This window comes from Mobula hypostoma, chromosome 7 (genome assembly GCF_963921235.1).
Source record: "Mobula hypostoma chromosome 7, sMobHyp1.1, whole genome shotgun sequence".
Taxonomy (NCBI): domain Eukaryota; kingdom Metazoa; phylum Chordata; class Chondrichthyes; order Myliobatiformes; family Myliobatidae; genus Mobula; species Mobula hypostoma.
The window spans coordinates 183,084,990-183,110,429 of record NC_086103.1 but is presented as its reverse complement, the minus strand read 5'-3'; the positions used below and the strand labels follow the sequence as shown (position 1 = coordinate 183,110,429).

At 43.8% G+C, this 25,440-nt stretch overlaps 1 non-coding gene across 1 annotated transcript; it reads right to left on the bottom strand.

Moving 5' to 3' along the window:
- Positions 1-18,895: 18,895 nt before the first annotated feature.
- Positions 18,896-18,967, bottom strand: trnap-agg (transfer RNA proline (anticodon AGG)). Its single transcript has one exon. It is a non-coding gene; the product is annotated as a tRNA-Pro (tRNA).
- Positions 18,968-25,440: the final 6,473 nt, after the last annotated feature.

Here is a 25,440-nt window from a genome sequence, read left to right as displayed (position 1 = left end):
TTCCTCATCTCGGTCCTAAAAGGCTTCCCCTTTATCCTCAAACTGTGACCCCTCGTTCTGGACTTCCCCAATATCGGGAACAATCTTCCTGCATCTAGCCTGCCCAATCCCTTTAGGATTTTATACGTTTCAATAAGATCCCCCCTCAATCTTCTAAATTCCAGAGAGTATAAGCCTAGCCGATCCAGTCTTTCATCATATGAAAGTCCTGCCGTCCCAGGAATCAATCTGGTGAACCTTCTTTGTACTCCCTCTATGGCAAGAATGTCTTTCCTCAGATTAGGGGACCAAAACTGCACACAATACTCCAGGTGTGGTCTCACCAAGGCCTTGTACAACTGCAGTAGTACCTCCCTGCTCCTGTACTCGAATCCTCTTGCTATAAATGCCAGCATACCATTCGCCTTTTTCACCGCCTGCTGTACCTGCATGCCCACTTTCAATGACTGGTGTATAACAATGACTTGTTTACCCTTGTTCTACCTCAATACACTGTGTAACGATCTGATCTGTATGAACAGTACGCAAGACAAGCTTTTCACTGTATCTCAGCACATGTGACAATAATAAACTAACCATGGGTTAATGTGGGAGGGAAGGGTTAGATTGATCCTGGAGAAGGTTAAAAGGTTGGCACAACATTGAGGGTTGAAGGGTTTATACAGTGCTGTTATGTTCTATGTTCTATGGTCTATGTTCTAGTTTTGATTCCAATTCCATTTCCAAGTAAAGTCACAGATTCATACAGTACAGAAACAAGCCCAATTGGACAATGTCAAACAAAATGTCCCATCTAATCTCATACCATTTGTCTGCATTTGGCCCATCTCTCTCTAAACCTTTCCTATCTATTGAATTGAATGGAATGGAATGGAATAATCTTTATTGTCATTATACGTGGGTACAATGAAACTCTGTTTGGCTTCCTCTCAGGCAATTAAATAAAGCGGTAGATAAAAACAAGACAGTAATAGAAAAACAGTATTAAATAGATAAGTAGCAGGAAATAAGTTGCAGCAGCAGCGGAATATCACAGTAATGCACAAAGTGCCATTAGTGCAAGTATTTGAGTCCTTGTGTGTGTGTGTGTGTGTGTGTGTGTGTGTGTGTGTGTGTGCTCACAGTTTCAGTCATTGTCCTGTGGCAGTGGTGTGATGGAGGTCACAGCTCTGGGATAGAAGCGGTTCCTCAGTCTATTTGTTCTGGCTTTTAGTGTCCTGAACCTTTTGCTGGACGGCAGCGGGTCAGACAGGGAGTGGCCGGGGTGTGTGGTGTCTCTGGTTATGCTGATTGCTTTCCTCCTGACTCTGCTGGAACAGATGGTGTCCAGTCCAAATGACTTGTGAAGGGAATTGTACCCACCACTACCACTTCCTCTGGCAGCTCATTCCACACACCCACCATCCTCTGTTTAAAGCCACACACAAAATGCTAGAGGGTCTCAGCCGGTCAAGCAGCATCCATGGAAATGAATAAACAGCCGACATCTCGGACCAAGAACCTTCTTCAGGACTAGAAAGGAAGAGGAAAGATTCCAGAATAAAAAGGTTGGAGGAGGGGAAGGTGATAGGTGAAGTCAGGTGGGGGGAGGGGAGTTAAAGGGCAGGAGAGGAAGGAATTTGATAGGAGAGTGAGAGTGGACCATAGGAGAAAGGGAAGGAGTAGGGGATCCAGCGGGAGGTCATTGGGAGGTGAGAAGAGGTATGAGGCCAGAGTGGGAAACATAGAAGAAGAGAGAGGGGGAGAAATTGATATTCATGCCATCAGGTTGGAGGCTACTCAGATGGATTATAGGGTGTCGCTGCTCAGCCCTGAGGGTGGCCTCATCTTGGCTATGGACCAACATGTTGGAATGGGAGTGCGAATTGGAATTAAAACGTTTGGCCACTGGGAAGTTCCACTTTTGTTGGATGGACCGATGTACTTGACGAATCAATCTCGTAATTTACAACAGGTCGGGAGCACCAAACACGATAGACAACCCAGCAAGTTTGCAGGTGAAGTGTTGCCCCACCTGGAAGGGCTGTTTTGGGCCTTGAACAGGGGTGAGGGAGGAGGTGAATGGGCACTTAGGCCATTTGCAGGGATAAGTGCCAGTAGGGAGATTAGTGAGGAGGGACGAATGGACAAGGGAATCACAGAGAGAACAATCCTTGCAGAAAGTGGAGAGCGTGTGGGGGGAGGGTGAAGATATGTTTGGTGGTAGGATCGCTTTGGAGACGGCAGAGCTTGTGGAGGATGGTGTGTTGGCTGCGGAGGCTCATGGGGTGGTAGGTAAGGCCGAGAGAAACACTATCACTGTAAAGGCAATGGTAAGATGGGGTGAGTGCGGACGTTCAGCAAATGGAGGAGATGCGGGTGAAGGCAGCGTCAACGGTGGAGGAAACCTCTCATTAAAGAAGTTTCCCCTCAGGTCCTCTTTAAATCTTTGCCCTCTTACCTTAAATCTACCCTGCCTCAGACTACTCTACACTGTGGAAAAAGTCTGAGACCATTCATCTTTTCTTTGTGCCCCATGTAGAATTAAGGGTTATGGGGAAAAGACGGGTAGGTGCAGATGAGTCCATGGCCAGATCAGCCATGATTTTATTGAATGGTGGAGCAGGCTCGACGGGCCAGATGGCCGACTCCTGCTCCTATTTCTTATGTTCGTGTGTGTGTGTATATATATAGCCTTTCCTCACCACCTTATTCTGATGTTCCTCCCTTTCTCTTCCCTTCCAGTTCTGATTAAGGGTCGGGGCCCAAAATGTCAACCACTCATTCCCCTCCATAGGTGTTGCCTGATCTGCTGGATTCCTCGATCATTTTGTGCGTGCCCCTTTGCATTTCCAGCATCTGCAGAATCTCTTGTGTTTAAGATTGTATGGTCAAGATTTTATCTTATCATACTAGGGGATCATTTAGTAGTCTACAACAGAGGGGTAGAAGCTGTATTTGAGCCCAGTGGTACGTGCTTTCAGGCTTTTGGTACCTTCTGCGTGATGGGAGCAAGGAGAATGGAGACTGTCCGAATGTTTTAGCTGCTTTACCAAGCTACTGAGATGGAAAGAGAATATCAACAATAATTGGGGTAATCCACAGACTAAAAACCCCGGGAATGGAAAGGGTAACATATAAAGAGTGCTTGATGGCTCTAGGCCTTTACTCATTAGAGTTTAAAAGAATGAGGGGGCATGTCATTGAAGCTTAATCGAATATTGAAAAGCCTAGATAGAGTAAATGTGGAGAAGATGTTTCCTATAGTGGGAGAGTCCAGGATCAGAGCGCATGGCCTCAGAATAGAAGTACACTCCTTCAGGACAGAGATGAGGAGGAATTTCTTTAGCCAGAGGGTGGTGTATCTATGGAATTCACTGCCACAGATGACTGTGGAGGCCGTGTCACTGGGTATATTTAAAGCGGAGATTGATAGGTTCTTGACTAATAAGGGTGTCAAAGGTTACAGGGAGAAGCGAGGAGAATGGGGCTGAGAGGAATAATAAGTCAGCTATGACCGGATGGCAGAGCTGGCTCTATGATCTAAATGGCCTAATCCTGCTCCTATGTCTTATGGTCTTATGGATTCCTGAGTACCAGAGGTAACTCAATCCCAAGGTTGTACCCATGTGCCTGATCAGTTTGGGCATCCATGATGGATGTCCTTTACCAAGTGGTCTTTGAGGAGGAATCAGTTGTTGAAAAAACTGCTACACTTTATCCTGAAGAAGGGTCTCAGCCCAAAATGTCACCTGTTCATTCCTCTCCATGAATGCTGCCTGACCTGCTGAGTTCCTCCAGCATTTTGTGTGTGTTGCCCTGGATTTCCAGCAACTGCAGAATCTCTTGTGATTATGAATTACTGCTACAATTATATCATTTCCATCGACCAAATTGGGTGTGGGGCAGAAATATTCCAATGAAATGTGGATTCAGGCAAGATATGTCTGTCTCTGTTATGTGGTGGTGTTATAGTGTGCCTCATAACAGAAGCTGTTATCAACTATCAGGCAGTACTTATTGATAAGACCGTAAGGTCAGTACTCAGCTGCATTTTTAAGTATAATTTATTTAGAGATACAGCACCAAACAGGCCTTCCAGCCCTTCAAGCTGTGCTGCCCAGCAACCCCTGGTTTAACTCCAGCCTAATCACGGGACGATTTACAATGACCAATCAACCTACTCACCAGTACGTCTTTGGACTGTGGGAGGAAACCAGAGCACCTGGAGGAAACACACACACACACACACACACACACACACACACACTTTCTTCGGTTGTCCATCGAAATTTGATGACAACGTCCACTTCTTTAACGCTGAGATCTTTCACACACACACACACACACACACACACACACACACACACACACCACACACGCGCGCGTGCGCACGCACACACACACACACACCACACACGCACGCACACACACCACACACATGCACGCACACACTTCTTCGGTTGTCCATCGAAATTCGATGACAACGTCCACTCCTTTAACAGTGAGATCTTTGACACAGACACACACACACACACACACACACACACACACGGGAACGTGCTGTATAAACTCGCTTACAGACTGCAGTGGAGGCCAAGTCTGTGTGTATATTTAAGGCAGAAGTTGATTGTTTCCTGATCGGTCAGAGCATCAAAGAATATGACGAGAAGGCAGAACTCTGACGCTCTGAGCTGTTATAGTGTTGTCCTAACCGCAATGCTACCGTGGCGCCCCACATGTTGTGTGTTCTGTGTTCTATGATATGTTAACACCCAGGATTCTGAAGATAGGCGTGAGACCAGAGCCTCTCCGAGCATGGCATCGCCTGTTGGGACACACAGACTGACGTGTGACCTCGGGGGGGTGGGGGTTGGGGTAGGGGAAGAGTCAATCAGAGTGACACGAGGCGGAAAAGTGAGACCTTGGCATCTCTGCCCGTTGTAGAGTGATGGATTGATATCCCGGAGAGGCAGCAGCGATGAGTCTTTGCAAGGTCACACTGAAGAGCCCAAGTGCTTATTGATGACTGCTGAGGTCCCAGCTCAGCGTCAGCTGACAAGACAGCACTGCAGATACAGGAACGGCAGTAAATATTTCATCACTGTCTGTGTAGGGAGACACAGAGTCAGGAGGATTGGCAGTGAGCGGATGGTGCACAGTCCCAGTGACCAGTGGGAGATCAGAATCAGGTTTAATATCACTGGCATATGTCGTGAAATTCATTGTTTATCTGCCACAATACTTTGCAATACATCAAATAAAAACTATAATAAGATATATATAAAAATTAAATTAAATAAATAGTTCAAAAAGAGAGGAAAAATGAAATGAGGTCGTGTACATGAGTTCGTTGTCCATTCAGAAATTGGATGACAGAGGGAAAGAAGTTGTTCCTGAATCTTTGAGTGTGTGTCTTCAGGCTCCTGTACCTCCTCCCTGATGGTAGCAGTGAGAAGAGGGCATGTCCTGGGTGATGGGGGTCCTTAATGATGGATGCTGCCTTTCTGAAGCATTGCCATTTGATGTCCTGGATGCTGGGGTGGGGGGGCAGTGGCCACAGTGCAGTTGGCTGAGTTTAAAACTTCCTGCAACTTTACATCCTTCTGCAGATGTGAAGCTGCTTCTCTAGGTGCTGTCTGACTCTACCGATCGAATTCCCCTCACTCTTTCTGCACAACAGTAGTGTAACACTTTACAGTGCGAGCGAGCTGCATTTCAATTCCCGTCACTGACTGTAAGGATTTGTACATTTTCCAACTGTCTGCATGGATTTACTCCAGGTGCTCCAGTTTCCTCCCACAGTCCAAAGACGTAGGGGTCAGCAGGTTGATTGGACGTACGGTCGTACGGTCCAAAGACGTATGGCTATACGGACGTACTGTCCAAAGACGTACAGGTTAGCAGGTTGATTGGCCACATGGGTGTATTTGGGCGGTGCGAGCTCGTTGGGCCGGAAGGCCCCGTTACTGTGCTGTATCTCTAAACTAATGGTTTTCCATTGCCTTCTTCTGGGCAGTGTCTTTACTAAACAGGTGACCCCAGCCATTATCAATACTCTTCAGAGATTGTCTGCTTGGCGTCAGTGGTCACATAACCAGGACATGTGATCTGCACCGGCTGCTCGTACGACCATCCACCACCTGATCCCATGGCTTCACGTGACCCTGATCGGGGGCTAGGCAGGTGCTACACCTTGCCCAAGGGTGGCAGGGGGAAGGGGCACCTTACACCTCCTTAGGTAGAGATGTGTCTCTACCCTGCCACCTCCCCCACTGCTGTCAGACTCCTGAAACATAGATGTAGGAGCAGAAGTAGGCCATTCAGCCCATCAAATCTGCTTCACCATTGACTTGTGACTGATTTATTTTCCAGCTCAACCCTATTCTTCCTGTAACCTTTAACCCCTTTGCCAATCAAGAATCTATCAATCTCTGCCTTAAATCATGTCCTTCGCATTCCCTTCCCCTGGGTGCTACCAAGGTTATTTATATATTTATTGAGATAGCGAAGAGTAGGCCCTTCGTGCCCTAGCCCAGTCAAGTACCAACCAGTACGTCTTTGGACTGTGGGAGGAAACTGGAGCAGTGGAAGGAAACTCACGTGGTCATGGGGAGAACGTACAAACTCCTTACAGACAATGTCAGGGATTGGGCCCGGGTCGCTGTTACTGTAGAGTGCTGTGTGAACCTCTAGACTGTGATGCTACCCCACCAGGGACCTCTTGCTGTACAGTCAAGTGCTCTGACTCTGAGCTTGGACCTTTTTTTAATTCTCTTCTATTACTGCCATGTTAGCATTTCTTTCGGACCTGCTTTAGACTGCGTTACAGTCTCAGCACCATTCCCTCTGAGGAGATGTGGCATATCACCATCGTCTTGCAAGGAGATGGAAAGCATTCTGACCATTCGCATCATCACCTGGTATGAAGGTTCTGACACGTAGCCATCACACGGGCACAGCCCTACCCCTCCACTGAGGGCATCGTCAACAGGAGATGCCTCAAGACGATGGCATCCATCACTAAAGCCCCCATCACCCAGGACATGCCCTGTTCTCATTGCTACCATCAGGGAGGAGGTACACACAGTTAATGATTCAGGATCAGCTTCTGCCCCTCGGCCATCAGATTTCTAAACTGTTCACCAACCCATTCTGTTCTCTAATCCTTATTTTTTACCCTTACTTATTTGTTTTGTCATTTATCGTTTTTTTATGTATTTGCATCTTACTGCTGCCACAAAACAAGACATTTCACGTTATATAAGCCAAGTTCTGACTGAGTATTCATTGCTTATTGCAGGAAGTTGGTGACTGCACTGCTGGATGTTGCTGCGATGGAGAGTTTTGCTTATGAGAAGAGACTGGAGAGGCAGGACTTGGTTTCCCTGGGGGGGGCGGAATTAAATATTGAATTCCATCTGCCATTTCTCTGCCCAGTATTCTAGCTGACCAATAACATCCTGTAGTCTAAGATTATCCTCTCCGCTATAAATAACGCCAACAGAGGGGGAAGCTGACAGAGTTGTGGAGAGGCCGAGATAGAGTGGACATGAAGGGGATGTTTCCAGCGGTGGGGGAGTCCAGTTTCAGAGGACACACCCTCAGAGTAGAAGGATGTCCCTTTAGAACCGAGATGAGGAGGAATTTCATTAGCCAGAGGTTGGTGTAATGTTGCAAACGACCCCTTTTCCCTACTTCCACTGGCAGCTTGTTCCACACTCGCTTGACCCTCTGAGTGAAGAAGGTTCCCCTCAGGTTTGCCTTAAATATTTGACCTTTCACTCTAAACCTATGACCTCTAGTTCTAGAGCCACCCAGCCTTGGAGAAAAAAGCCTACTCGCATTTACCCTATTTGTCATATGTGTGGTGTTGTATTGACGTGGGCAATCATGATCTTCTACCTGGCTTCAGTCTGAGCTCTTTCCATGACCATGATCTTGGCGAATTTTTCCAGAGAACTGGTTTGCCGTTGCCTTCTTCAGGGCAGAGTCTTTACAAGATGGGTGACTCCAGCCATTATCAATACTCTGCAGAGAGTGTCTGCCTGGTGTCAGTGGTCACATAACCAGGACTTGTGATCTGCACCGGCTGCTCATGCGACCATCCAGCACCTGCTTCCATGGTTTCACATGACCCTGACTGGGGGGCGGGGGGAGGCTAAACAGGTGCTACACCTTACCCAAGGGTGACCTGCAGGTTAGCGGAGGGAAGGAGCGCCTTACACCTCCTTTGGTAGAGACGTACCTCCACTCCGCCACCTATCTAGACCCCTCGTTCTCCCGTGCTCCAGGGAATAAAATCCAACCTTTCCCTGTAACTAAAGTCCTGGCAAAACCCTGTGAATTTTCAGTCTTATTGATTTCTCTCCTGTAGTGTGTGACCAGGACTGCACACATTGCTACAAATTAGGCCACACCAATGTCTTAGATAACTCGCACCACCCTCTGAATGTTGGCCAGCATGGAGGCAATGGGCCAAATGGCCTTTTCCTCTGCTGTATGACAAAATGCTCTGACTCTATATGGTCCAAAGCCAGAGCAGGAAGCATCGAGTCCTATAATTTCAGCCCAGTCTGCCAGTGAAATTGGATCCTAGCTCTCTCTCCAGAAAGCTGCAAGGTGACTCTGTGTCTATCGATCCCATAAACTGTCAGAAGACCGTCTTTGACTGAGAAGCTTAGACTCACAAAGATTATAGCACAGTACAGGCCCTTTGGCCCTCAATGTTGTGCTGGCCTAATTCTTCCCATTTACATACCCCTCCATTTATATTTCATCCATTAAGTGTCCCTAATGTATCTGCCTCTACCACCAGCCCTGGCAGGGTGTTCCACACACTCACCACTCTCTGTGTAAAACAAACTTACAGTACTGTGCAAAAGTCTTAGACACCTATATATAGCTGGGCTGCCTAAGACTTTTGCATGGTACTGTGGTAATTTTATGTATTGCACTGTACTGCTGCCACAAAACAAAACATTTCATGTATGGGAGTGATGATAAATCTGATCCTGATATGAGTCTGCATTGTGGACTGAGAGTGGGAAGGGGGTGGTGAAAAAGTGAAGGGAGAGGGGAGGGAGCGGCAATTCTGTAATGATCAATAAACCAATTGTTTGGGATCAAATGACCTTGCTTGGTGTCTCAGGGCTGGGTGTGTCTGCACCCGATCTACACCCCACCCTCTGCCACCTGTCCCACCTCCCACCCCCCACCCCATGGCGCTCCACCCTCGCCATTTTCAACATCCTTTGCTCCCACCGGATTGCTCACCACTCCACGCTGACTGTGCAAAAGTTGTAGTCAGCCTAACTATATATACTGTATACGTTCCTGAGTGATTTGCACAGTACTGTACCTCTATCTTCAGGGTGCTTGCCAAACATGATGCCAAGGTCACATCTATTCCAGTTCATAAGCTCTGACTGAAGCATAGAAGATCTGGAAGTGTCCTGGCAGAGTAGGTGAGGGGAATGTCTCCTCCTGTGGAACACCGAGAACAAGGGGCCGCAGAGGTTACATGTTTTCTCAGAGTCCTTGCACTCTGTGTGGCTAGGCAGAGCTGAAATACCATCTATAAATTTGCTGATGATACAAACATTGTTGGTAGAATCTCAGATCTACCAGAATCTCTTCTGGAGATGAAAGGGTGTACAGGAGTGAGATATGCCAACTAGTGGAGTGGTGTCACAGCAACAAACTAGCTCTCAGTGTCAGTAAGACAAAAGAGCTGATTGTGGACTTCAGGAAGGGTAAGACGAAGGAACACATACTGATCCTCATAGAAGGATCAGAAGTGGAGAGAGTGAGCAGTTTCAAGTTCTTGGGTGGCAAGATCTCTGAGGATCTAACCTGGTCCCAACATATCGATGCAGTTATAAAGACGGCAAGACAGCGGCTATATTTCATTAACAAGTTTCATGACACATGCAGGTGGTAATAAACTTGATTCTTATTCTCTTAGAGCCATAGACCAATACAGTACAGTACACCAGGCAATACGGCACCTTATATCCTGTCTGCCTAGCCTCCAATCTGATGGCATGAATATCAGTTTCTCCTTTTAGTAAACAAATAATCCTCCCCGCCCCCATTCCCCACGCTGACCTTTTACTTCTTTTCACCTGGCTATTTCTACCCCCTGGGTCCCTTTCTCCTGTGGTCCACTCTCCTCCCCTACCAGATTTCTTTACCTTTCCCTTTACCTTTCCCACCCACCTGACTTCACCTATCACCCTCCCCTCATCCACCCTTTTATTCTGGCATCTTCCTGCTTCCTTCTCAGTCCTGATGAAAGGCCTCGGCCCAAAACATTGACTGTTTATTCCTCTCCATGATGCTGCCTGACCTGCTGAGTTCCTCCAGCATTTTCTGTGTCGCTTTGGACTTCCAGCGTCTGCAGACCGAGTTTATAATGCAGTATGGATAGAGGCCTGGTGCCCAACCAGCCCATGCCAGGCTCGGTGCCCAACCAGCCTATGCCAGGCTCGGTGCCCAGCCAGTCCGTGCCAGGCTCGGTGCCCAGCCAGTCCCAATTTCCTAAACACAAGAAGTGCTGCTGATGCTGGAAATCCAGAGCAAGACACATAGATTGCTGGAGATACTCAGCAGGTCAGGCAGCATCATTTGGGGGGAATAAACAGTCAACATTTTGGGGCAAGATCATCCAGCAGTCCCAATTTCATGCATTCGGCCCACATTGTAACTCCCACTGGGTCTGTCACTGGTTAGTGACACTGACACTGGTCTCTGGCCAAGGCCATCCATTGTTAAGGACCCCCATCACCCAGGACGTGCCCTCTTCTCTTTGCTACCACCAGGAAGGAGGTACTGGAGCCTGAAGACACTTGTTCAATGTTTCAGAAACAGCTTTCTTCCCTCTTCCATCAGCTTTCTGAACTGCTCATGAACCCATTAACACTACCTCACTATTTTTTCCCTTTCTCATTGCATTACTTATTTAATTAAACGTTTAAATAGGAAGATGCTGGAAAAAGACCATTAACATCACAAAGGAGCCTACCCACCCTGATCTGTGTCCTACTCACTGACACAAAAACGCAGCTCCGCTGATGAATCTGCAACACATCTTAATGGCAGAATCGGAGACAATAATTTAATGAAATAGATAACAAATTGATTTATGTTCAGACTGAGCTGGTGTTGATTCGTGCTGCCCTGCAGTCCTCTGTCTCTTGCTGGTTAATTGTTGCCTGTAATGTTGCTCCCAGCAACACTTTCCTTGGCTGTTAATATGCATTTCCGGCATCAGCCGCCCCATCTGACCTCTTCCTTTCTGCGCAACAGACAGGAATGCTTTACAACGGTTGGGGAATCAAGATCTAGAGGGCACAGGTTAAAGGTGAGAGGGCAGAGATTTAATAGGAACCTGAGGGACAGTTTCTTCACATGGAGAGTGATCCGTATATGGAAAAAGCTGCCAGAGGCACTGGGTTAAGGATTTGGATACAATTTAGAAAACACTTTGGTTTATTGAGATTCTCCCTTTTTAGTCCCATTTTTTAAAATCATTTTTTCAAGCCTTCTATGACTGATGTAATCTTTAAACAAAGGGAAGGATTGGGCATTACATGCTTCTGGGATCTGTTTGTGGGAGGAAATATTTCTTCATTTGAACAATTGTCAACTAAATATAGTTTACCAAAAACCCACTTTTTTTGGTACGTACAAAATAGATTTTCTGCGATCTCAATTATATACATTTCCTAATAGACCTGATAAGAACATATTAGATGAAATTCTTAATATGAAACCATTCTATAACGGTTCAATATCCAATATTTATGATATGTTGTTGGGAATGAGAAATGATTCTTTAGACAAGATTAAAAATCTTTGGGAACAAGATTTACAGACCTCAATTTCTGAAGAAACTTGGAATGAGATTTTTAAATTGGTTCATACTTCATCGTTATGTGCTCGTCATTCCCTCCTACAATTTAAAATGGTTCATAGGGCTTATATGACCAAGGATAAGTTATCTCATTTTTATAGGGATATATCTCCCTACTGTGATAGGTGTAACAATGGAGAAGCTTCATTTGTTCATATGTTTTGGACGTGCCCAAGTCTTGGAAAATATTGGAAGTATTCCAAACTTTTTCTGTACTCTTTGAAGTAAATTTTAAGCCTAATCCTTTGACTGCCCTATTTGGTATTGTTGGAAGGAAAGATATCGTTTTGAAGACATCTGATCTGCAGATTTATCTCTCTTATGGCTAGGAGGACGTTTTTGTTAAAATGGGAGGATGCTGTTCTGCCTAATCATGCTCAGTGGTTACGGGATGTTATGGCACGCCTAAATTTAGAAAAGATTCGTTGTTCAATTTCTGAATCTAGCCAAGATTTTCAAAATTTGTGGGGGCTGTTTTTAAATTATTTTCATAATCTTTGACTTCTTCATAAAGTACAGAAGTTGGTTAATAGTATATTTTATTATCTGATAAGTTTTTTTTTCTTTTTTTTCCCCCAAACAGCTTCAACTTTGGTAGTGGGTGTAGATCCTTTTTTTAATAAAATTGTTTATATTCTAATATATGAATTAGTCTAATCCATGTGAATATAGAGTAAGGAGTTCGTTAATGTGATTCAATATATTGTATCTGGTATTACTATACTTTTTCTTTTGTTTTATAATATGTATCCTCTTGGACTCTGTATTCTTCCATATAGAAATCAATAAAAAATATTGGAGAAAGAGGCTCTGGGTTGAGGCAGATACATTAACAACATTTGAAAGGTGACTGCCCAACACATCACCTGCTCCAGACTACCTGCCATCGAGGACATGTATACAGTGAGGTGCTGGAAAAGGGCCAGTAACATCATGAAGGATCACACCCACCCTGCTCACGGACTGTTTGTTCCACTCCCATCAGGGGAGGATACACAGCATCCACACCAGGACCACCAGACTCAAAAACAGTTACTTTCCCCAAGCAGTGAGGCTGATCAACACCTCCACCCACTGACCCACCCCTCCACACCCCCAACCACCACTACTTTATCACTTCCTGTCAGAGTCACCTTATGTACAGACACTCCTGTGCCTAGTGTCACTTTATGGATTTGATCAATGCTTCATTGTGCTGTGAGATTCCCATACATCACAGGAAAGTTGAAAGTAAATTTATTATCAAAGTGTGTAATGTCACTATATACTACCCTGAGATTCATTTTCTTGCAGGCGTTCACAGTAGAACAAAGAAATACAATAGAATCAGTGAAAAACGACACACAAACAAAATGACGAACAACCAACGTGCAAAAGACAAACTTTGCAAATACAAAAAAGGAAATAAACAGATCAACAAACAAACAATAAATAAATAAGTATTTACACCCATAATAAACAAACAAACAAACAAATAAATAAATAAAACTGAGAACATGAGTTGTCAAGTCCTTGGAAGTGAGTCGATAGGTTGTGGAATCAGTTCAGAGTTGAGGTGAGTGAAGTTATCCTCGCTGGTTTGGGAGCTCCTGGTAGATGCGTATTGACAGTGATGAACATGCATTTGGAATGTCACTCATCCATCAGGAGTGCTGACATCAACAAATCACTCAGTCGTTGTCCTGTATTCTCCGTGTCCTTGACGCGGTCATCCTCTTTAATTGAGTCGAGTGTGTTCTGATCAATTCAAACATCAGATGCATTGGACTGAATTGTTTTTGGCCCATACACAGCACTCCCTCAGTACACAGCATGAGACTTGTTCCCAGGCGAAAACTTTTAAGACTTTTGAAGGAAAGTCTGGGGGAGCTGTCAGAAATACAAGCGATTCTGTAGATGCTGGAAATCCAGAATAACACACACAAAATGCTGGAAAAAGTCAACAGATCAGCCAACATCTATGGAGAGGAATAAACAGTCAAAATTTTGGGCCAAGACCCTGCATCAAGACTAAATGACATGTTCTGATGAAGGATCTCTGCCCAAAATATCCTCTGTTTATTCATTTCCATAGACGCTGCCTGACCCGCTGAGTTCTGCCTGCAATTTTCAAGATTCAAATTTATTTAATGCCACTGCCAGTACACAAGTGTAAAGGACAATGAAATTAATTGTTCCAAAAACACTATAAAGAACACAATAGTTTAAAAAGCACAAAAATATAAATACATAAAATAGCTTATTTTCATAGATTGGTGGCATGTACATACACACGGACTGATTGTATGCTGCCTGGGAGATATCACAGATAGTTGACTTACACAAGTGGTGGATACATGGAATGCCCTGCCAGGGGTGATGCTAAAGGTTGATACATTTCGGAAATTTAAGGACAGACTCATTTGGCTGACTGGCCTAATCTGGCTCCTATGTCTTATGGAATTATTTAAGAGCCTCTTAGATAGGCTTATGGATGACAGAAAAACGGAGGGTTATATGGGAGGGAAGAATTCCATTGCCTTAAAAGATCGGCACAACACGACGAGCCAAAGGCCTGTAGTGGGCTGAAGTGTTCTGTGTTCTGTGTTCTAAAAGGAGAATTGAGTACTGAATGCATGACCCACAGGAGACTGTGGACCTTACAACAATCTGCTGGAGGAATTCAGCAAGTTGAGTAACATCTATGGAAGGAAAAGGGAATTGTCGAATTTGTGCTGGCCCTTTAACCTACTCCAACACCAAGCTAACCCTTTGCTCCCACATGGACCTCCATTCTCCAATTGGCCATCTAAGAGTCCTTGGAAACTTTTGGAGAGTCTCTTCAATTTCCCTGATGTACCTGCCTTGACCACCACCAATAATGGGGGGTTCAGGAACTTACCACCCCCTGTACAAAATAATCCCCTCTATACTTTTCTCCAATCACCTTAGAAGTATTAAAGTTGTTCCTCCCCACCAGTGGTAGACAATACAGAACAAACAGCTCCAGCACCCATCGGCCCACAATGTTGTGTTGAACCTATTAAATTAGTGATCAAATGGCCAACTAAACTAGTCCATTCTGCCTACACAATATCCATATCCTTCCATTTTTCTCACATTCATGTGCCTATCTAAATGTCTCTTAAAATTCTCTAATGTATCTGCCTGTACCCCCACCCAGGCAGTGCGTTTCAGGCACTCTTTGTATCATCTGAAAACTACATCCACATTTTCATCCAGGTCATTTATGTACATCAAAAAAAGCAAAGGTCCCAGTACAGATCCCTGCAGAATACCACTAATTTCAGACCTCCCTTCGACCACTGCAAGCCAGTTCTGAATCCAAACAGCCAGTTCACTATGGATCCCATGCATCTTAATCTTCTGGATGAGTCTCCCATGAGGGACCTTGTCAAACACCTTCCTAAAATCCAAGTAGACAATATCCAAAGCGTCATCACCTCGTCAAAAACTTAATCATGTCAGTAAAGCTGTGCTGGCTCTCACTAATTACGCCATGGTTTTCCAAATGCTCATAAATCCTATCCCTAAGAATTCCTTCCAGTAACTTTCCTACTGCTGATTTGAGACTCACCAGTCTATAGTTTCCAGGATTATGTCTGTGTGACGAAGGCCCGTCACTGACTACGGACAGCACATGGCACACTCGGTAAAACACTCATCCTCAGCAGTAATAGTGACTGGGTCTGAACCAGAACGGGAAGCAGCTACCTGCACAGGCGTGCTGATGGTGGAGGATACCATCTTTAACTGGATAATTGAGTTAATTAGCTTTTGGTTGGTCTAGGGGGAGGGGCTTAGCAGTTATAAGCCTCAGGTTACCAAAGCTTTGGGGTTAGTTTTTTTTTGTGTTTAGTCTGAGGGTGGCTATATATATATATATATTTTTTTTTTTTTTTGTCTTTTTTCCAGTTTTTGTCTTGTTTTGAGGTAAATAAAAGCACCTCAATCTATTTTTGTGACTCAAGCCATCTGGTTATTTTTCTTAAACAATTGACCCACAGTTTTCTGTGACAGTCTGGTTCCGTGCTTGAACAATGGAACGACATTAGCTACTCACCTGCAGCTAGAGGACACAGAGATACTAGACAAGGCCCCAGCAATCTCTTTTCTTGCCTCCCTCAGTAACCTAGGGTATATCCCATCAGGCCCTGGGGACTTATCCACCTTTTAATGCTCTTTAAGAGACCCAACACCACCTTCTCCTTTACCTCTATATGCCCCAGCATATTAATATGCTTGGCAAAGATTTCCATATCCTCCACATCCTCCCCTCCCCCTTTCTTTCTCCCTAGGCCTCCTGTTCCATGATCCTCTCCCTTCTCCAGCTCTGTATCCCTTTTGCCAATCACCTGTCCAGCTCTTGGCTCCATCCCTCCCCCTCCTGTCTTCTCCTATCATTTCAGATCTCCCCCTCCCCTTCCCCCTCCCACTTTCAAATCTCTTACTATCTCTTCTTCCAGTTAGTCCTGACGAAGGGTCTCGGCCCGAAACGTCGACTGTACCTCTTCCTATAGATGCTGCCTGGCCTGCTGCGTTCACCAGCAACTTTGTGTGTGTTGCTCTTGTTGAATGTATAGAATACCTTGGGGTTTATCTTAATCCTACTTGCCAAGGCCTCTGCTGGCTTTTCTAATTCCCTTCTTGAATTCTTTTCTGGCTTATTTATAATCCTAATGGCTCTGTTTGATTCCAACTTCTTAAGCTTCCTACTTTTCCTTTACCTTCTTGACTAAATTCATCACCTCTCTCAACACCCAAGGTTCTCTTCCCTTGCCATCCTTCTCCTTCCCTCTGAATGGAACGTACCTGTCCTGTACTCTTGTCAGTTGGTCTTTAAACACCCTCCACGTGTCAGATGTGGACTTGCCCAAAAACAGCTTTAAACATAGAACATAGAATAGTACAACACATTACAGGCCCTTCGGCCCACAATGTTGTGCCAACCCTCAAACCCTGCCTCCCATGTAAGCCCCCACCTTAAATTCCTCCATATACCTGTCTAGTAGTCTATTAAACTTCACTACTGTATCTGCCTCCACTACTGACTCAGGCAGTGCATTCCATGCACCAACCACTCTCTGAGTAAAAAATCTTCCTCTAATATCCCCCTTGAACTTCCCACCCCTTACCTTAAAGCCATGTCCTCTTGTATTGAGCAGTGGTGCCCTGGGGAAGAGGTGCTGGCTATCCACTCTATTCCTCTTATTATCTTGTACACCTTTATCATGACTCCTCTCATCCTCCTTCTCTCCAAAGAGTAAAGCCCTAGCTCCCTTAATCTCTGATCATAATGCATACTTTCTAAACCAGGCAGCATCCTGGTAAATCTCTTCTGTACCCTTTCCAATGCTTCCACATCCTTCCTATAGTCAGGCGACCAGAACTGGACACAGTACTCCAAGTGTGGCCTAACCAGTTTTATAGAGCTGCATCATTACATCATGACTCTTAAACTCTTTCCCTCGGCTTATAAAAGCTAACACCCCATAAGCTTTCTTAACTACCCTATCCACCTGTGAGGCAACTTTCAGGGATCTGTGGACATGTACCCCCAGATCCCTCTGCTCCTCCACAGTACCAAGTATCCTGCCATTTACCCAGTTATCTCTCCCTAGTTCCTACCCAATGCTCTCGTAATTTGCCCAACTCGAATTTAATGCTCTCCTGCAAGGTCCATACTTACCCTTATCTATAGCTGTCTTAAAACTTAAGGAGTTGTGGTCACTGTTCCCTAACTGGTCACCCACTGAAAGTCTGGAAACCTGGCCAGGCTCATAACCCAACACCAGGTCCAGTACAGCCTCTCCTCTCGTTGGACTATCTACATATTGTTTTAAGAAACCCTCCTGGAAGCACCTAACAAATTCTGCCCCATTTAAACTTCTTAAACTCAGAAGGTCCCAGTTTATATTTGGGAAGTTGAAGCCCCTTGTGACAACAGCCCTATTGTTTTCACACCTTTCCTTAATCTGCCTGTGTATCTGTTCCTCAACGGCCCAGAGGTCATTGTGATAGAGGTCTGGAGTACAGTCCCATCAGATTGATCTGGGTATAACTATTTTTGAATTCTACCCAAATAGACTCAGTGGACAAGCCCTCCATTACGTCCCCTCTGAGTGCAGTATTTATTAATTTATTTGTATAGATAAGTAGTTCCTGTTTATATTTATTTATATAAATACAGCTCAGAATAGGCCCTCCAAGCCATGCCAACCAGTGACCCCTGAGTTAACCCTAGCCTAGCCACAAGACAATTTACAATGACCGATTGACCTACTACCTGGTATGTCTTTGAAATGTGGAAGGAGACTCACATATCCCGTGGAATACAGACACCTTCCAGATGATGCCAGCATTGAACTCCAAGCCCTGAGCTGTCTGTAATATGGTCACACTAAAGCCCAATTTATACTTCTGTGTCAAATGTATGCCGTAGGTACTGCGTACCCTACACCGTAGGTTGACGTGCACCTCCCCAAAAAAAATTAACTCACGCATCGCGGTGACGCAGACCACCACAACTGTGATTGGTCCGCTTGGTAGCATCGTACATCCTCCTACGCATTTCCGGTTGCTTTCCTCTGCCATGTCTGTACACTGATGCGAAATAAATGGTTGGAGACGATGAACCAAATCGTCAAGTCTACCAGCCAGCATCCGAAAATATTTGAAATGCATTTCCTGGTCCATGTCTCTCACGAAGAAACTCAACACAGTGGCATAGAAACCCCACCGCCAACTAGCGTTTTGGCGGTGAATTGCAGAGTGACGCGGACACACCAACAAATGCTCGCTACGGCGTGGGGCTACGCAAAAGTATAAATCAGGCCTACGGCATAGCCCGTACACTCAAGTATAAATCAGGCTTAACCATTACACTACCATGGTTCCCACAAGCAATAGAATTATGGAGCTTTCTGCTTTGGTCCCTTAACCCAATATCTCCAGAAATTAAATGCAATTGAACCCTCTCCTCTGGCAGTTCGTAAAGAAGGGCTCGTCCGGGATTTGAACCCGGGACCTCTCGCACCCTAAGCGAGAATCATACCCCTAGACCAACGAGCCAACTTGCAAATATATTCACCGCTAAGTAATTTGTTGATGTCAGCACTCCTGACTGATTAGCAATGTTCCAAAGGTATCGCAAACACAAGCAAATCTGCAGAATACTGGAAATCCAAGGCAAAAGACACAAAATGCTGGAGGAACTCAGCAGGTCAGGTGGCATCTATGGAAATTTTAAAAAAGTTTGATTTTTCGGGTTGATTCATCAGGATGTCATAATCGCTGTCACAAAAAAGCAGCGTGCAAAATCAGGGACCCCACCGTCCAGGCCGTGCTCTCTTCTCGTCGCTGCCATCGGGAAGGAGGTACAGGAACCCCAGGTCCTACACCACCAGATGCAGGAACAGTTATTACCCCTCAACCACCAGGCTCTTGAACCAGCGTGGGTAACTTCACTCAGCACAATTCTAAATTGATTCCACAACCTACGGACTCACTTTCAAGGGATCTGCGACTCGTGTTCTCACTATTATTTTTTGATTTGCACAATTTGTGTTTTGCACTTTGGTTGTTTGTCAGCCTTTGTATGTTTTTTGTAAATTCGATTGTATGCCTTTATTTTTCTGTGAATGCCCGTAAGAAACTGAACCTCAGGGTGTAGTAAGAATATATTCTCAGTGGCCACTTGTTAGGTATCTCCTGCACCTCTTCCCTTTCAGTCCAGATGTACATCGGGTCAACCATCCCTTCCTTCCCCCCAGGGCAGCTCGACCCTGTGATTGAACGTTGCTGCCGGTTCCAGAGTCTGTTCCCTCTTGCGCCAGTAGGGGTCAGTGTTTCCTTCTTGTCCTCGCATCTGCCGCCTCAAACTTATTATCGAAGTACATTTATGTCAGCATATACAAACCCTGAGATTCATTTTCTTGTGGGCGTACTCAGTAGACCCGTAGCAGAATAACAACCATAACAGAATCAGTGAAGTACCGCACCAACTCGAGAATTCTACCAGTGTGCAAAAGACAATAAACCGCAAATACAAAAAGAAAGAAATGATAATAATAAATAAATAAGCAATAAATATCAAGAGCATGAAAAGAAGAGGGCTTGATGAAGAGTCGATATGTTGTGGTAACGTTTCAATGATGGGGCAGGTGAAGCTGAGTGAAGTTATCCCCTTTGGTTCAAAAGCCTGATTGATGATTGAGGGGTAACAACTGCTCCTGAACCTGGTGGTCTGGGTCCAGAGACTCCTGTACCTTCTTCCTGATGGCAGCAACGAGAAGAGAGCATGTCCTGGGTGGTGGGGGTCCCTGATGATGGATGCTGCTTTCCTTGTAGATGGGCTCAATGGTGGGGAGGGCTTTACCCTTGATGGACTGGGCTGTATCCACTACTTTTTGTAGGATTTTACATTCAAGGGTATCGGACTTTCCATACCAGACTGTGATGCAGCTTGTCATTATACTGTCTGCTATACCTCTATAGAAGTTTGTCATCTTCTAATCAGAATCAATCAGGCTTATTATCACTGACGTATGTTGTGAAATTTGTTGCTTTGTGTCAACTGTACAGTGTAATACATAAAAAGTACAATAATAAATATATTTTTAAAAAAGTAGTGCAGAAAGTATTGCCACTTGGAATGTAAGAACCCTATATCAAGCAGGAAGATTGGACAATGTGATAAATGAAATGGAAAGACTAAAGATTAACATCATGGGAATTAGTGAAGTTCTTTGGATAGGTGCTGGAACATGTCAGATTAGAAGTAAAACACTAGTTTATTGTGGAACATCCCATACTAATGGAGTAGGAATTCTTATGGAAGAAAACATGAGGACATTGGGCAATATCGGAAGGAGTTCTCCTTGTTAGATTCAGAGGACAATCATTTGATTTAGCAATTATACAGGTATATGCACCACCAACAGATGGAACAAATGGGGATATAGATAAATTCTATGAAGAGCTTGAACAAGCAAAGAATGGATGCAAATCTCAAGATATTGTTATTGTCATGGGAGATCTAAATGCTAAAGTAGGACAAGGTGCTGATGGAAATACCGCAGGAAAATTTGGACTAGGGGAAAGAAATGAAAGAGGTGAGAAATGGGTAGAATGGTGCAAGGTGAATAATCAGGTCATTATGAATACCTACTTTAAAAACCATCCAAGATACTTGTGGACCTGGAACAGTCCAGGTGATAACACTAGAAATCAAATTGACTTTAGTACTATAAACCCAAAGATTTAGAAACTCAGTGACTCAATGCAAAACATATCCAGGTGCAGACTGTAATAGTGATTATAAACCAGTAGTGTGTCATGTAAAAGTAAAACTTAAAAAACTAAAGCAGCAAAAACCTGAACAATCCCTTGACTACTTGCAATTAATTAAAGAAGAAAACTTAGACAAAATTAACAATTGAAGTAAGGAATAGATTTCAAAGTCTAGAAATAGAATCTGTTGAAGATGATAGTAATCATGTAAAAATGAAATTTAATTCTCTAATTTGACCATGGACAAGGATAGATCTGGTCCTAGGGTTGAGGTTCTGAACTGGAAGAAGGCCAAATTTGAAGAAATGAGAAAGGATCTAAAAAGCGTGGATTGGGACAGGTTGTTCTCTAGCAGAGATGTGATTGGTAGGTGGGAAGCCTTCAAAGGGGAGATTTTGAGAGCGCAGAGTTTGTATGTTCCTGTCAGGATTAAAGGCAAATTGAATAGGAATAAGGAACTTTGGTTCTCAAGGGATATTGCAACTCTGATAAAGAAGAAGAGGGAGTTGTATGACGTGTATAGGAAACAGGGGGTAAATCAGGTGCTTGAGGAGTATAAGAAGTGCAAGAAAATACTTAAGAAAGTAATCAGGAGGGCTAAAAGAAGACATGAGGTTGCCTTGGCAGTCAAAGTGAAGGATAATCCAAAGAGCTTTTACAAGTATATTAAGAGCAAAAGGATTGTAAGGGATAAAATTGGTCCTCTTGAAGACCAGAGTGGTTGGCTATGTGCGGAACCAAAGGAAATGGGGGAGATCTTAAATAGGTTTTTTGCGTCTGTATTTACTAAGGAAACTGGCATGAAGTCTATGGAATTGAGGGAATCAAGTAGTGAGACCATGGAAACTGTACAGATTGAAAAGGAGGAGGTGCTTGCTGTCTTGAGGAAAATTAAAGTGGATAAATCCCCGGGACCTGACAGGGTGTTCCCTCGGACCTTGAAGGAGACTAGTGTTGAAATTGCGGGGGCCCTGGCAGAAATATTTAAAATGTCGCTGTCTACGGGGAAGGTGCCGGAGGATTTGAGAGTGGCTCATGTTGTTCCGTTGTTTAAAAATGGATCGAAAAGTAATCCGGGAAATTATAGGCCGGTCAGTTTAACGTCGGTAGTAGGTAAGTTATTGGAGGGAGTACTAAGAGACAGAATCTACAAGCATTTGGATAGACAGGGACTTATTAGGGAGAGTCAACATGGCTTTGTGTGTGGTAGGTCATGTTTGACCAATCTATTGGAGTTTTTCGAGGGTGTTACCAGGAAAGTGGATGAAGGGAAGGCAGTGGATATTGTCTACATGGATTTCAGTAGGGCCTTTGACACGGTCCCGCATGGGAGGTTAGTTAGGAAAATTCAGTCGCTAGGTATACATGGAGAGGTGGTAAATTGGATTAGACATTGGCTCAATGGAAGAAGCCAAAGAGTGGTAGTAGAGAATTGCTTCTCTGAGTGGAGGCCTGTGACTAGTGGTGTGCCACAGGGATCAGTGCTGGGTCCATTGTTATTTGTCATCTATATCAATGATCTGGATGATAATGTGGTAAATTGGATCAGCAAATTTGCTGATGATACAAAGGTTGGAGGTGTAGTAGACAGTGAGGAAGGTTTTCAGAGCCTGCAGAGGGACTTGGACCAGCTGGAAAAATGGGCTGAAAAATGGCAAATGGAGTTTAATACAGACAAGTGTGAGGTATTGCACGTTGGAAGGACAAACCAAGGTAGAACATACAGGGTTAATGGTAAGGCACTGAGGAGTGCAGTGGAACAGAGGGATCTGGGAATACAGATACAAAATTCCCTAAAAGTGGGTCACAAGTAGATAGGGTCGTAAAGAGAGCTTTTGGTACATTGGCCTTTATTAATCAAAGTATTGAGTATAAGAGCTGGAATGTTATGACGAGGTTGTATAAGGCATTGGCAAGGCCGAATCTGGAGTATTGTGTTCAGTTTTGGTCACCAAATTACAGGAAGGATATAAATAAGGTTGAAAGAGTGCAGAGAAGGTTTACAAGGATGTTGCCCGGTCTTGAGAAACTCAGTTACAGAGAAAGGTTGAATAGGTTAGGACTTTATTCCCTGGAGCGTAGAAGAATGAGGGGAGATTTGATAGAGGTATATAAAATTATGATGGGTATAGATAGAGTGAATGCAAGCAGGCTTTTTCCACTGAGGCAAGGGGAGAAAAAAACCAGAGGACATGGGTTAAGGGTGAGGGGGGAAAAGTTTAAAGGGAAGATTAGGCGGGGCTTCTTCACACAGAGAGTGGTGGGAGTATGGAATGAGCTGCCAGATGAGGTGGTAAATGCGGGTTCTTTTTTAACATTTAAGAATAAATTGGACAGATACATGGATGGGAGGCGTATGGAGGGATATGGTCCGTGTGCAGGTCAGTGGGACTAGGCAGAAAATGGTTCAGCACAGCCAAGAAGGGCCAAAAGACCTGTTTCTGTACTGTAGTTTCTATGGTTTCTATGGATGCCTTGGTAGATTCAGCAAAGTCAGTGATTCCTAAAAAAGAAAAAAAGCACAAAGAATAAATGGATGACAGATGAAATCAAAAATCTAATGGAAGAAAGGAGACGGAAGAAAGCAAATTCTATAGAATATAAGTCCTTAGGTAAAAAAGTTAACAGCTTATGTCAAAAAGCCAAAGAAGAATGGTTAAACCAGGAATGTGAGCAAATAGAAAGAATCCCTATTACTGATCCAAAAAGGTTATATCAACAAATCAAGAATATCACTGGTAAAAAGCTCCCCTGTTCTTCAGGTGGATGTTTGAAAGCAAAGGACAGTACCATTATCATGGAAAAAGATGAGATTATGAAGAGATGAACTGAGTATATTCAGGAATTGTTTGAAGACGATTGAGGCGAAAAACCAGAAATTAAGGAAAACATTGAAGGTCCAAGTATTTTAAAATCTGAAGTTCGTAATGCAATAAATAAGATGAAGAAAGGAAAGGCAGCAGGTCCTGATGAATCAGTAATAGAACAAATTATCGCCCTTGAAGATTATGGGATTGGAAAAACTTACTGATTTAATCAATGACATTTATGAGACTGGAATAATACCAGAAGAAATGAAAAAATAAGTATTTATCACTCTTCCTAAGAAAGCTGGAGCAATAGAATGTGAATTACATAGGACCATAAGTTTAACGAGTCATATCACCAAGATACTTCTAAGAATTTTGATGACAAGAGCTATAAATACAAGCTGAAATATGCAAAGAACAATGTGGTTTTGTGAAAGACAAAGGTACAGGAAACGCAATATTGATGTTAAGGATGCTGTCAGAACGAGCTATTCAAGTGCAAAAAGATTTGTTTGTTTTTCCGACTACATAATAGCATTTGATAAAGTGAAGCACAATAAGTTATTTGAAATATTACAGGAAACTCTAGATTTAGATTCGAAAGACCTCCGCCTAATCAGAAATCTGTACTGGGAACAAACTGCCGCTGTAAGAATAGATGGAGAAGTGAGTCAGTTTACGAAAATCAAGAGAGGCGTTAAACAAGAGTGTGTTTTCTCCCCTGATTTATTTATTGTGTACAGTGAAACAATAATACAAAAAATAAGAGACATCTTGGGAATCAAAGTTGGCGGTGAAAACATCAATAATTTCAGATGTGCAGATGACACTGTGTTAATTACAAGTACGGAGAAAGAAGTGCAAAACTTATTGATATAATTGTTGAAGAAAGTGCAAAAATGGGTCTATCTATCTATTGCAAAAAGACAGAATGTATGGTGATGTCCAAAAAGAAGGAGAATCCTATCTGCAGGCTGAGAATAAACGGGGAAGACATAAAACAAGTACAGAACTTTTGCTACTTAGGAAGCTGGGTGACATCAGATGGCAGGTGCGACATGGACATCAGAAGAAGAATAGGGATGGCAAAAGACACCTTTACGAGAATGAAGAGTATACTGACCAACACTAAACTAGGCATGACAACCCGCCTCAGAGTTACGAGAATGAAGAGTATACTGACCAACACTAAACTAGGCATGACAACCCGCCTCAGAGTAACTCACATGTTACGTTTATCCAGTTATGTTATATGGCTCAGAATGTTGGACAATATCTAGTAACATGAGGAAACGAATTGAAGCAGCAGAGATGTGGTTTTTGAGGAGGATGCAAAGAATATCATGGACGAAATGAATATCTAACGAGGATGTCATGAACAGAGCAAACACAAAAAGAGAAATAATGTATGAGATCATGAAAAGGCAACGTAACTTCATTGAT